This window comes from Acartia tonsa, chromosome 2, assembly GCF_053477335.1.
Source record: "Acartia tonsa isolate MP-2025a chromosome 2, ASM5347733v1, whole genome shotgun sequence".
Lineage (NCBI taxonomy): Eukaryota > Metazoa > Arthropoda > Copepoda > Calanoida > Acartiidae > Acartia > Acartia tonsa.
In genome coordinates this window covers 47,405,496-47,417,926 of record NC_137261.1, presented here as the reverse complement: position 1 = coordinate 47,417,926, position 12,431 = coordinate 47,405,496, and the positions used below count along the sequence as shown (strand labels likewise).

General features: G+C 29.7%; 2 protein-coding genes across 2 annotated transcripts in view; both read left to right on the top strand.

Annotated features, from left to right (window-relative positions):
- LOC145312019 (uncharacterized) overlaps window positions 1-12,431 on the top strand; it is a 201,150-nt gene that overhangs the window by 17,381 nt on the left and 171,338 nt on the right. The gene's annotated exons all lie outside the window — the stretch shown is intronic.
- Window positions 1-12,431, top strand: part of LOC145312009 (uncharacterized) — a 35,934-nt gene that overhangs the window by 939 nt on the left and 22,564 nt on the right. The window lies entirely within an intron of this gene.

The window sequence follows — 12,431 nt, the reverse complement described above, 5'->3', positions numbered from 1 at the left end:
ATATTTAATTCAATCAAATTAATAATAAAACAATTTAATAGTATATAAAATGTATAAAAATTACACGTAGTTATAAAGTAAGGTTAAACAGGGATATAATAGATAAGACATTGGCAGATAAATTGATGTACATCTTCGATTCACAAAATTACCCCTTTTATAGATTACAATTAGTGGTTTAAACGTTTGGAAACTCAACTCAAGCAACTAACTAATCAAAATTCAATAAAAGTCCTTAAAGTTGTTAAGCCAACGAATGAGAAAACATAATTATAATATATAGTGCAATGTAAAACCCAATGTTCCCTCCCTCCCTGAATTATAATTGCAGTCAAAACATAATCAATGCGTTCTACTTACCAATTCTATAGAAGTTAAACATATTTTTTTTAAATAAGATTTTCAGTATTAATCAAACTGATCAATTAACTATGAATTTACTTTAAATACTTTTGCTTTAACCTTTTACTAGATAATATAATAATAGTTATTTCTTTCATCTTATTATAAACAGCTTTCCGCGGATATAGAATGTATGTACAATTATAAGATTAAAACCAGTTTTTTAGCCCCGAGTTGCCAAAGTCACGGGCTAAAAAAACTGGCTTTAATCTTATGATTGTACATTTTTATATTCGTAGAAAGCGGTTTATAATACGATGCTAGACATAGTTTTTTCGTATGGATGAGAACCGGTTCCTATCCACCGGATTCGAATGAATACGAGAAAAAAGAATTTGTCCCCCAAGTCTTATATATTCGTTCAGACATTCCTTGGTTTTAAACTTTAGTTAAAAGATTTATATAGGTCTTGATGCAAAAAGTAATAGTGTCATAACTATATTCCACCAAAAATTCTAATCTAAAAAAGTATATATAATTTTGTTCTACATCATCGGGGGTTATATTAATATATCAATTGTCCCTGTTCTTCATGGTCTACTTAAATTTATTAAAATGCATTAATTAGTTAAAATTAAGTACATTAAAAAATTACAAATAATATTTCATTAACAGATGTTTCTTTAATATAAGTTATAATATCGTTGTGCATTTTTATAGCGCTGCTACTCTATAAGTATATAGAGGTTGTCTGTGTGCTGGATGCTATTTTTTTCTATCCACATGTTGTTGCTTGTTAGGGTAAATTCAGGGTTAGTTATTGATAAAATGATGTGAAGAAAATCCTTTTTTTTTATATTTTTCACTCATTTTATATTAGACGTATTTTTAGTTTGTTAAAAGAGTTTATTTTTGGCTTAAAATTTTGAAAATAATATTTTTTTTATATCTACAATTAAAATTTACTTGTTATTGCTGCGCTTATTACAAACCTAATAGTTCTTTTAATCTAATACTAGGCGGGGAGGGGTGTTGGCTATCCCGATAATCATTATATAATTAAAGAATCTCTGAATGAAGAACCGCAGCCAACAGTAGTCAAAATAGGATAAATTAAAAGATAATGATATAATTTACAAAAAATATAATATTAGTTATCTAAAACAATACTATTTTATACGTATAATGTTAAACAAGTGTTTATATATTATTTTAGCAAAAAAAGGGCTTAATTATAAATTGTACATAATGCATTTGCTAATATATTAATAAAACTGTTTCAATAAAGTAATATATGGAAAATGTGGATATTTAAATTAACAAAATATTTTTTTCTTACAGGAATAATTTTTTTAATAATGTAACGATTATTTTGCCTCTATCTTTTACCAATCAAAATAGAAAAAAAAGATACTTTCTGAGACAACTACGATACACAGAGAGGAAGAGAGATATTGGACTGTGTAAATAATTCTGGTATCCAAAGTTTTAAAAGCACATTCTCTCATTTATAGTCTTAAAAACTTTGAGGACTTCTTGTGAAATCTTAGTTAAAAAGTAACAATTTAAACATTCTAAATTCTTCCATTATTAATTTGAAATACAGAACTTAAGGAGTTATTTGTTTATCATCATTAGGGGTGTATATCAATTTATCGTCCATTGCCTTAACACTAAAGATTCCTGATAATTATCACATTCTTTGTGAAGACCTATGTGAATATGATAGTATGAAAAAAGAAATCTTTACTCCTCGCCCCTCTTTCTCAGGTAAAACTTTTGCTCTTAGGGGGTTGACCTATTCCTCCTCAAAATAGCCTAGAACTTATACTTAACATCCCTGAAAAAAGGAGTCACTTGTACTTATAGTTTTTGATAAATCCAAAACAATACATCTTAATAGAAAAATTCTCCTTAATAATTTAAATTCAATAAAAGTATAATTTTAGAATTATTGATATAAATTATCTTTGCATTTATGATTTATCATAAATAAAAACTAATTGAAAACTTGTACTGTGGAAAAAAAACATGCCATAAGGACTTTTTTAATTTTACCCCCAAATGGTTTACAGACAACAAACCCGTAATGGCCTTCCTTAATTTGCATGGCAATGAACTGATTCACTGAGGCTGTTTTAAAGCAAAGGAATTTTCTACTTTTGTTTTAAGAACAACTTTAAAAATTCTGTAAAAATTTCACTGTGTAAAAGCAGAAATTTGTATGAAGTTTGTAAGGAAACCAAAATGGTGCGTAATGAACCATAAGATTCCTGTTTAATTCTTATACAAATGTACATATGAACATTACTAAAAAGAGAAAGATAACTAAATTTCAAAATATAAATTATAATATAATGTATTTTTATTTAAAATAAGACATAATCTTATTTAATATCGCTGACCACGTAACCGATTGAGTTCTCCAATTTAGAGAAGCTTCACATAGGTGTCCAATGATGGTTTTAGCTTATTTTCAGGTCCACCCCTTCCTAACCTGGCCGCTAGGGGCCCACAGAATATATATTTTTTTTTTATAAAAACTTTAAAAATAAACTTATTGAAACCAGATTTCATAGGAAAAGGTTTAGTGATTTTTTATCAAAATAATTTTTGTTATCCCTCTCAAGCTAAAGTACACATTTTATATATTTTTGCGTTTATTTTGCAGAATTTGGTAATTTTATTTAAATACAGGGATGGATTAATGGAAAATTTCAAAAGATAACCATTTTTTTGCCTAGAGATAATTATTATATTTGTTCTTTAATTTAAATAAGCTGTTTATTTAAAGTATTCTGATTTTTTATTATTTTTATTTAATAAAACTAGCTTCTACGACCATAGAAGCCTCTAGGGGCACCAAAGGTGGAGAAAGAAGGTGAAACCCCCCGAATTTTCAATTTGAGTTTTAAAGAGAAAAAGTAAAATTTATTAGGGGGGTTAATTTTTTCTGGTTGTGATTTCTCTTGGGAGCGGTTAAGATACCCTCCCTCAAAATAGATATTAAACTTCCCTTAACTTATAAGAAGCTCCACTGTAAAGGACAACCATACAGGTTCAGCGTTTAGCGAGATCCTTCGCTACAGACAAAAAAGATTACAACTATTATATAAAATAGGATAACCTCCTTTTTCATAAACTAAGTTAAGAAAATGTTTCATGTTGACGGCCAGGGCAAATTATATATCAGTTGCACGCATAATAAAAAGTCTGTAAATTGACATTTCTTAGAACATTTCTTACTCAATTTAAACAGAAAAAAAACTTAGAAATTGAATTCGACTGTTGTTAAAAAAGGTATAAGTATTTTTAAAAATATTTAATAGAACAGGGATGAAGATTTAAAGCAAGTTATTATTTTTTAAAATATATGTACTAATGTAGTTAATATTATCAACATATAAAATCATTCAGACATTTTTTTTTTTTTAAATCTGTCATGGCTACTTTTATAAAATGCCATTTAGTCGAGAAAAGTCTTGAAATAATGGACCTTCAGACAAAGCTAAAATACTCTTAAAATCTTTTTTTTACAATTCGCTGGAAACTGTTTATTAAATAACTATTCCTGATTTTTTTTCTCATAAATATTCCCTTATAATTCAAGAGAAAAATATTAAAAATTGAATGCGACTGTTGAACTGTTTTCTAAAATAATTTAACATTAAAATTATTTTCAATTTCTTTTGATAAAATGATATATTTCAATTAGATCTTTAACTGCTAACAAGGAAACATTTATTCAAAGGAGCAAAGATAATGGATTTGTTATTACTTGGATCTTACACAAGATTATCATGTACTCCAATGAAGAGAAACTTGTAGCTGGTAAAATAACGATCTTTATTCCAACCCTCTACACCCTATCCCTTCCCCTCCTACTGGATGAACGAACTTACCAATAAATGATATCCATGTTGACTAACAAAATTTACGATAATTTTCCCCCATCATAATATCCACGTATATTCTAAAACCATTATGAGCGACAACTTTTAATGTTTTTTACCTTATGAAATATTTTTGATAGACCTTTTACTTATATCAAGTTTTAGAGAAGCCACGCTTCCAGAAAAATGATAAAATAAGCCCAATTTTTATGAGTTTTAACAGTGTTTTGTGCCATTTGCCTGGATTAGAGGCGCTTTTTATCAATTCCAACTATTCTCAGGGAGAGGGATATGCCAACTAAAGAAAAAATAATTACCAACAGTTTAAAATAGCTGAAAACCAACACAAGACTTTAATCTTAAAATAAAATAGTCAAAAACTTTTCCTAAACCAATTCAAAGCTTCACTATACAGGAAAACTCAATTGGTTCAGTAGTTACATTTAAAGCTTCAGACAAAGAAAACCTTACTAATTTTGATAATTGGATTACGAAGAAAAAAATATAGTACTTTAATATACTCTCCATAATGGTAATTTTAAATGGCAAATTTATATTATCTTGCTGTGCCCTACCTCTGTAATTCTTAGCATGAAAATTAAGGGTCAAATGTTACTTTGGACTCTTCAGAGGAGTTTTCAAAGGTTTAGTTTTAATTTCATAATTTATTTTTATACGTAAAAATCTGCATAACAAGAAAATATCCGTGCATAAACAACTTATCAGGGCTTAACAGCCACGCATCAGCCATCTTTATGCTGCAGAAAAACCGACGTCTGTTTAGTAGCCAAACTGCTTTTTTTAATTCGTGGGTTATGCGCGGCTGCCTAAACTTTAATGTAGTCTTATTGTTATTAGGTAAATTAAATCTAAATCAAAAATTTTAATTTACAAACAATGGTTTTTTAGTTTTTTTTTATCAGAAGATTATATTGGCTATTATGATTAAAGTACTTTAATGAATTAGTACAAACGCCATTTAAAAGCTTTACTTTGTTTAAAACATTGAAGTATGAAACATGTAATAATACAAAGACTTTTGTGTCGGGAGTTTTTGCTTTACAAATACGAGTGTCTTATATATAAGGGACAGGTAACAACTTTAATAAAATAAAAATTTAATGATGATGAATTACATTTATGTTTGAAAAAGTTTTAATTTGTTCTTCATAGGTATAATTGACATTTATAAATCCATAGGTCAAAGTTCAAACAATAAATCCTATTATATAAAGTAGGTAGGTTTCTTTTGTCTGAAGCTTATGATATCAACAACTACTAAACTGATTGAGTTCTCCCTTATAAGGAAGCTTCACATACTCCACGGGATGGTTTTAGGCTATTTTGATTGTAGATTTAATCCTTTGGATAGTTTTATCCTTTTATCTGGCTCTTTATTAAAATTATTAAAATTTGAGTCTGCATTCTTTTTCTACTATTAATTTTTTTTATAATACATATCCCCTGTCCGACAGTTATCCAGTCATATAATTGATTTTTTCATGCTCTAAACTCTGTCTTTTTATTTTCAATGTTAAAAAAGTTGTCCTCTAATGTCTCTTTTAATATTAATAATTTGACGTTTCTACTAAACTTAGACATTTTACAGATATATATATGTTGGTGGATTTATTGTACTTGCTTACACAAGATTATCATGTACTCTATTAAAGTGAAACTTGTAGCTGGCTAAAATAACGCAAATGTTAGTTACGCACGCTGACTGTAGACATCACTACTTACCAACAGGCACACAAAATCATATCAATATTTCTTTTTATGTTACAAGCGGCTGCGCACCTAGCATCTAGGCCCTCTGTTTTCATAAGGGCAGAAAGAGGCTTAGAAATAGCTTAAAACCATCCCAAGACCTAATTTTGAAAATGTAATAGCCTAAAACCATCAATGGACCTCTTTAAAGCTTACTTAAAATAATAGTTATTTCTCGCATCGTATTATAAACGGCTTTCCGCGGATATAGAATGTACAATTAAAAGATTAAAACTAGTTTTTTTAGCCCCGAGGTGCCGGAGGCACCGGCTAAAAAAACTGGTTTTAATCTTTTGATTGTACATTTTTATATTCGTAGAAAGCTGGATATGATACGATGCTAGACATAGTTTTTTCGTATTCATGAGAACCGGTTCCTATCCACCGGATTCAAATGAATACGAGAAAGAATTTTATATTTTCAGTAGGTACTGAGATCTTAAGCTTCACACAAAAAATCCTTGCTACTTAATATAATAGAATAATCTATAAGTTTTTAACAATCAAACAGTAATATAGAAGCACTACAAAAACCTGACTTTAAATTATAAAAATTGCATTAATTTTAAATTAAAATTGATTAAAGAAAACATAGCCTAGGCCTGTTCGGGGTAGACAATGAAAAAAGGGAAAGAAAGGGTTTTCGTACAAAGGGGTATGGAGAATATGAAATGAAATTAGCTAACCAAGTTATTTCAATTAATTTCAAAACAGATTTGCTATGCCACAACTCGCTATCAAAGACAGAGAAAGGTATTCATAAATTCTATTCTATTTGAGTCATTCTACGTTTGTGTTAAATCCAGTTCTATATGTGACGTTTTATAACAAAGAAAAGGATAAGAAAAAACTGCTATTATAAAATGATTACAAAATTTTAAACAAAATATTTTTCTGTCCAAGCTTGCCTCCTCTATCTCACTTATAAAATTATTAGTATATAAGTGAAATCCAGACAACTACCTGGCCCAAGTGGTGGAGACCCTTTTCGTCTGCTAGCAAATTGCTTTCTGTTCTTTTGTAGAGACTCATCTGTGTTTATATTTTGAAGACCCAATACAATATCGGAACTGGGTTTCACCTCTATTCTTTTACTTTATTATCTCATTCACTATCCCTCTCTTTCTCTATGTTTTTCTCTGTCTTCAATTCTGATAAAATTTTGTTTATGTTATTCTAACAAATATTAATGGTTTTTCATTAATCAAATTAATCAATTATTTTAATATGGTACAGTTGATAAATTATTTTACAAATTTTTATGACATAAGTATCTACTACATAAGATTTCTATATAGATAAATACTTATCCTATTATAGTAAGCTTTTTTGTCTGTAGCGAAGAATCTTGCTATCCACTGAACCGATATGCTTCTCATTAGAATAAAGCTTCTTACAGGTCCCGGGATGTTTTTAGGCTGTTATATTTTTATTAAAAAATGTGGTTGTATCTTTTTAAGCTATTTTTTCTGCCCTTTCATATCTCTTCGAATATTCCAAGATACTAGGGACTCAGCCGCTTGTATAGATTAATCTAATTTAACTTATCAAATTATTAACAGTGCTAATATACAGCATGACCCTCGAAAAAGTATTTTTAAGCATCTGCAGCCTATATTTCTCAATAAAATATTAAAAGATTCATATGTACTTGTTCTCTATAATTTTCTACATCAAAGGATATCAAAATATTTTTTTTACATCAATTAACAGCCGAGATTTTTAAAGCCAAAGTTTGGAAAAAGTGCTTGAGAAACTGGATATTGCTAAATATTTCTTAGTTTTTCATTAGTATATTACTTTTTATCAACCAGTTAAAAAACAAATAAGAAAGAAGAGCAAGTTTACAATTGATACATTTTTTATTGCATTAAAAAACGTTACTTTTACATATAAAAAACTACTTTTCAAATTTTACTGAATACATTTTTCTTATAACCATTTTCCCTCAAATCTTATAATATCTCCCACTTATTAATATGACCTTAAATAAACCCCTCCCCAATTTATGCTCATTACCGGAAGAATTAGCGCCACCTTTACCAATAAACTCACGCCCACTCATCAAATTAATCTAAGACACATAAAAATTATTTAAATTGTTAAATGTTTAATAAAAGTTTGTAGCTGTAACTTTTTGGTTTTTTAACTTATTTTGATAAAATAAAAAGTGTTTGATTTCTGTTTATGTAAACTTTCAATTTGCTACTATTTTTAATAGGATTTCTTTCTGTAAGGGTGTTTTTGCAATTTACACTAATCTAAAAATGCCTTTTAGAGCAAGTGAAAAAAGTGCTTTCAGCATGAAATAAATTTCTTGGAAACATCTTTATATAAGTTTTATAAAAAGTATTGAAATTATGAGGAAAACACGTCATTTCACTTTATAAAAATATTTTTCGTGAAAAGTTACTTTTTCCTCAGCCACTTTTTCAAAACTTTGGCTCTAAAAATCTCAGCTGTTAATTGATGTAAAAAAAATTGGATCATGGAAAGAAAACAAAGTCATTCCTAATTAGGACAGAAGTCACTGAAAATTGGTCTAAGGAAGGCTACTTATGTCCTTCATCTAACAAAATCTAACTTAAGGGAGGTGACTTATGTCCTTTGTCTGACAAATTCTTACATTAGGAAGGCTGCTTATGTCCTTCAAGTTGCAAAACTTAGCTTTTCTGTCCTTCACATAGCAAAACCTCACAAAACATAGCATTTCTGTCATTCACATAGCAAATTCTTGCAAAACATAGCATTTATGTCCTTCACATAGCAAATTCTTGCAAAACATAGCAAATTCTTGCAAAACATAGCAAATTCTTGCAAAACATAGCATTTATGTCCTTCACATAGCAAATTCTTGCAAAACATAGCAAATTCTTGCAAAACATAGCAAATTCTTGCAAAACATAGCATTTATGTCCTTCACATAGCAAATTCTTGCAAAACATAGCAAATTCTTGCAAAACATAGCATTTATGTCCTTCACATAGCAAATTCTTGCAAAACATAGCAAATTCTTGCAAAACATAGCATTTATGTCCTTCACATAGCAAATTCTTGCAAAACATAGCAAATTCTTGCAAAACATAGCAAATTCTTGCAAAACATAGCATTTATGTTCTTCACATAGCAAAATCTCACAAAACATAGGTTTTTCTGACCTTTTTCTACCAGGAGATCAGAACTAAATCAGAACACACATAACAAGAGTTTTACATAATTTAACTCTGCATAAATTATGATAATTCATTATTATTACCCCTCCCCCCCCCCCCTATTTAAAATTTACCCCTGCATAAATTATGATAATTCTTTATTATTACTCCTCCCCCCCCCTATTTAAAATTTACCCCTGCATAAATTATGATAATTTATGCTGAGTTAAATGTACTGTTTGAACTTCTATCTAACAGGATATGAGAACTTAATCAGAACACACATAACAAGAGTGTTTACATAGTACATTCAGATTAACAATTATTCAATTGGCCCCTTTCCAGTCCATCATATGACATGGGAAGGAGGTTGAGGAGCATTTTATGCAGCCTAAATTCCACTATGCTATGCCACTTTTCCTAAAAGGCGTCATAGCTGGCCTCTTTTGTGTCCATCATATGACATGGGAGGTGGTGCCATGTAGGAAAAGTGGCATTGCATTCTTGGTAATTTAGACTGCATAAAATGCTCCTCAACCTCCTTCCCATGTCATATGATGGACTGAAAAGGGGCCAGCTATGACGCCTTTTAGGCCCTAGAATGCAATGCCACATTTCCTACATGGCACCATAGCTGGCCTCTTTTGTGTCACAACCTCCCAGTTCTCATATCCTGTTAGATAGAAGTTCAAACAGTACATTTAACTCAGCATAAATTATCATAATTTATGCAGAGGTAAATTTTAAATAGGGGGGGGGGAGGAGTAATAATAAAGAATTATCATAATTTATGCAGGGGTAAATTTTAAATAGGGGGGGGGAGGGGTAATAATAATGAATTATCATAATTTATGCAGATTTAAATTATGTAAAACTCTTGTTATGTGTGTTGTGTGTTCTGATTTAGTTCTGATCTCCTGGTAGAAAAAGGTCAGAAAAACCTATGTTTTGTGAGATTTTGCTATGTGAAGGACCAAAATGCTATGTTAAGGACATAAATGCTAAGTTTTCCAAGAATTTGCTATGTTTTGCAAGAATTTGCTATGTGAAGGACATAAATGCTATGTTTTGCAAGAATTTGCTATGTTTTGCAAGAATTTGCTATGTGAAGGACATAAATGCTATGTTTTGCAAGAATTTGCTATGTGAAGGACATAAATGCTATGTTTTGCAAGAATTTGCTATGTTTTGCAAGAATTTGCTATGTTTTGCAAGAATTTGCTATGTTTTGCAAGAATTTGCTATGTTTTGCAAGAATTTGCTATGTGAAGGACATAAATGCTATGTTTTGCAAGAATTTGCTATGTTTTGCAAGAATTTGCTATTTGAAGGACATAAATGCTATGTTTTGCAAGAATTTGCTATGTTTTGCAAGAATTTGCTATGTGAAGGACATAAATGCTATGTTTTGCAAGAATTTGCTATGATTTGCAAGAATTTGCTATGTGAAGGACAGATAAACTATTTTATGCAAGATTTTGCTATGTGAAGGACCAAAAAGCTAGGTTTTGTTTGGTGAAGGGAGGCTACTTATGTCCTTCATCTTGCAAAATCTTTGTTAAGGGAGACAAGTTATGCCCTTCATCTAACAAATTCTCACATAAGGGAAGCTACTTATGTCCTTCCTAGGAAGGTGACTTCTGTCCTAATTAAGGAATGACTTTGTTTTCTTTCCATGATCCAAAAAATTTTTTTATATCTACTTATGTGGAAATCTACAGAGAACAAGGACATATACATTTTTTGATAATGTATTGAGAAATATGGGCTGCAGATGCTTAAAAATACTTTTTCGAGGGTCATGCTGTATTTAAATTATTATATGATATAGAACTAATTATTGATATTCAAGTGTGTAATGAACCCTATTATAGCGTATGATATTATCTATCTATCTAGTATCATTATTAGTAACCTATCTCTCTATCTATAATTAGTTATATCTATAATCTAATCTTAGCCAGGGAGGGAGGGGACATTGGTCTGTTTATTACACTAGTCTCAAAAGTTTTATAATAGGTTTTTTGGATCATGGAAAGAAAACAAAGTCATTCCTAAATTAGGACAGAAGTCACCTTCCTATGAAGGACATAAGTAGCCTTCCTTAAGTGAGAATTTCTTAGATGAAGTGCATAACATGCCTCCCTTAACAAAGATTTTGCAAGATTGAGGACATAAGAAGCCTCCCTTCACCTCACAAAACCTAGCTTTTTGATCCTTCACATAGCAAAATCTTGCATAAAATTGGTTTTTGGTCCATCACATAGCAAAATATTGGAAAACTTAGCTTTTCTGTCCTTCACATAGCTAATTCTTGCAAAACATAGCAAATTCTTACAAAACATAGCAAATTCTTGCAAAACATAGCAAATTCTTGCAAAACATAGCAAATTCTTGCAAAACATAGCAAATTCTTGCAAAACATAGCAAATTCTTGGAAAACTTAGCTTTTTTGTCCTTCACATAGCAAATTCTTGCAAAACATAGCAAATTCTTACAAAACATAGCAAATTCTTGCAAAACATAGCAAATTCTTACAAAACATAGCAAATTCTTGCAAAACATAGCAAATTCTTACAAAACATAGCAAATTCTTGCAAAACATAGCAAATTCTTACAAAACATAGCAAATTCTTGCAAAACACAGCAAATTCTTACAAAACATAGCAAATTCTTGCAAAACATAGCAAATTCTTGCAAAACATAGCAAATTCTTGCAAAACATAGCAAATTCTTGGAAAACTCAGCTTTTTTGTCCTTCACATAGCAAATTCTTGCAAAACATAGCAAATGCTTGGAAAACTTATTTTTTCTGTCCTTCACATAGCTAATTCTTGCAAAATATAGCAAATTCTTACAAAATATAGCAAATTCTTGCAAAACATAGCAAATTCTTACAAAACATAGCAAATTCTTACAAAACATAGCAAATTCTTGCAAAACATAGCAAATTCTTTCAAAACATAGCAAATTCTTGCAAAACATAGCAAATTCTTGGAAAACCTAGCTTTTCTGTCCTTCACATAGCTAATTCTTGCAAAACATAGCAAATTCTTACAAAACATAGCAAATTCTTGCAAAACATAGCAAATTCTTGCAAAACTTAGCTTTTCTGTCCTTCACATAGCTAATTCTTGCCAAACATAGCAAATTCTTGGAAAACTTAGCTTTTCTGTCCTTCACATAGATAATTCTTGCAAAACATAGCAAATTCTTACAAAACATAGCAAATTCTTACAAAACATAGCAAATTCTTACAAAACATAGCAAATTC